This window comes from Anopheles coustani (assembly GCF_943734705.1).
Source record: "Anopheles coustani chromosome X unlocalized genomic scaffold, idAnoCousDA_361_x.2 X_unloc_74, whole genome shotgun sequence".
Classification (NCBI taxonomy): domain Eukaryota; kingdom Metazoa; phylum Arthropoda; class Insecta; order Diptera; family Culicidae; genus Anopheles; species Anopheles coustani.
This window is the reverse complement of record NW_026525186.1, coordinates 112769-114953: the sequence shown is the minus strand read 5'-3', so window position 1 is coordinate 114953 and position 2185 is coordinate 112769. Positions and strand designations below refer to the sequence as shown.

General features: G+C 48.9%; 1 non-coding gene across 1 annotated transcript; it reads right to left on the bottom strand.

The window, feature by feature from the left end:
* Nucleotides 1–268: 268 nt before the first annotated feature.
* Nucleotides 269–423, bottom strand: LOC131270935 (5.8S ribosomal RNA). Its single transcript, XR_009179927.1, has one exon. It is a non-coding gene; the product is annotated as a 5.8S ribosomal RNA (ribosomal RNA).
* Between the last annotated feature and the right edge of the window lie 1762 nt (nucleotides 424–2185).

Below are 2185 nucleotides of genomic sequence, written 5' to 3'. Positions count from 1 at the left end.
TCTTCGCTTCTATTTAAATAAATAAATAAGCTGAAGCTAGACATCAGTAAACACCACCACAGACACCACAAGCACGCCTTCTCCTCGTACTTCCGCCTCACGCGGGAACACGGACGCTCTAAATACTTCGAATTCCAATGCCAGTATATTGTAAACCACGGGTTCTTTAATGCTAGCGGGTCGTCGCGACCCTAGTTAACATCATGGTGCACGTCTCGTGACGGGTGTCACGGCGTAGTTAAATGTATGCGATACATTTCTCAAATATAAGCGCTCAGTCATCTGTACATCATGGTAGGTTCCCACGACGTGCAATATGCGTTCAACTTATCAATGTTCATGTGTCCTGCAGTTCACATTATGACGCGCAGTTAGCTGCGGTCTTCATCGATCCATGAGCCGAGTGATCCACTGCCGAGGGTGACTAACTTGCGTAAGCCGCCGCTGTGCGCGTATACCCGTTCCCCGTAGGGAGGAGCAAGCCGCCGCTTAGAGACGAAGCATAAAGTGTCCTCATTCCACATAGGGCAAGCTGGATGAATCCATTTTACCCAGGACGGCCGAAGCGGCGTGGACCAGGGGAGAACTGAACCTTATACTTCACACCACAGTAAGTCTACGTGTCCTCTTCCACATAGGGCAAGCTAGAACTAACTATCTTACCCAGGACTGCCGAAGCAGCGTGGACCAGGGGAGGAACACACTTTTCATGGAAACGTAAGGCATCCATGACTGCCATAACGTAAGCCGCCGCTGTGCGCGTATACCCGTTCCCCGTAGGGAGGAGCAAGCCGCCGCTTAGAGACGAAGCATAAAGTGTCCTCATTCCACATAGGGCAAGCTGGATGAATCCATTTTACCCAGGACGGCCGAAGCGGCGTGGACCAGGGGAGAACTGAACTTTATACTTCACACCACAGTAAGTCTACGTGTCCTCTTCCACATAGGGCAAGCTAGAACTAACTATCTTACCCAGGACTGCCGAAGCAGCGTGGACCAGGGGAGGAACACACTTTTCATAGAAACGTAAGGCATCCATGACTGCCATAGTGCGTAAGCCGCCGCTGTGCGCGTAAACCCGTTCCCCGTAGGGAGGAGTCAAGCCGCCGCTTAGAGACGAAGTATGAAGTGTCCTCTTCCACATAGGGCAAGCTAGAATGAACTATCTTACCCAGGACCGCCGAAGCAGCGTGGACCAGGGGAGAACTGAACTTTATACTTCACACCACAGTATTGAGTAATGTGCCCTCTTCCACATAGGGCAAGCTGGAATGTTCCATTTTACCCAGGACGGCCGAAGCGGCGTGGACCAGTGGAGGACTACACAATCATGAGGTTTGATATCGACTTGTGTGTTTCAATAGGGTACCGATGGTATGTTTTGAACCGATTTGATTTAGCCATTCTGAAGTCATCACTTGGTTGAAGCGCTGAACTAGGGAGGCATCGTTTACATTACTTGTATATATTGGTTTTCGCATGCTCTACTAGGTTAATGTCATAGGGTTGGCTATCGAGCATGCCCAAGTGATGACTTGATTGTGTGCTTGCTTGAATTCTTCACATTTCATACCATCGGTTAGTTGTCGAATCATTCCTCGATCATAACCTTCGTTCTTGGTTCATGTATGCTCTCTTCCACATAGGGCAAGCTAGAATTAACTATCTTACCCAGGACCGCAGAAGCAGCGTGGACCAGGGGAGAACTATACTTTGTCTTGTATGCCCTCTTCCACATAGGGCAAGCTAGAACTAACTATCTTACCCAGGACTGCAAAGCAGCGTGGACCAGTGGAGGACTATACTTTGTTCATTACACCACAGTATTAAGTATGGTGTCCTCTTCCACCATAGGGCAAGCTAGAACTAACTATCTTACCCAGGACCGCCGAAGCAGTGTGGACCAGGGGAGGACTATACTTTATACTTCACACACTAGCCATACTGAAGTCATCACTTGGTTGAAGCGCTGAACTACGGCGGGGTAATCGTTTACAGGTTATAATCATATAGCTGCATGCTCATTAGTAGATAATGGAATATTGTATGGCAATATGAGCATGCCCAAGTGATGACTTTGTTTCAAGCTCAACAGGTAGGGTATTGAGTCCTCTTCCACATAGGGCAAGCTAGAATGAACTATCTTACCCAGGACCGCCGGAGCAGCGTGGACCAGTGGAGGACT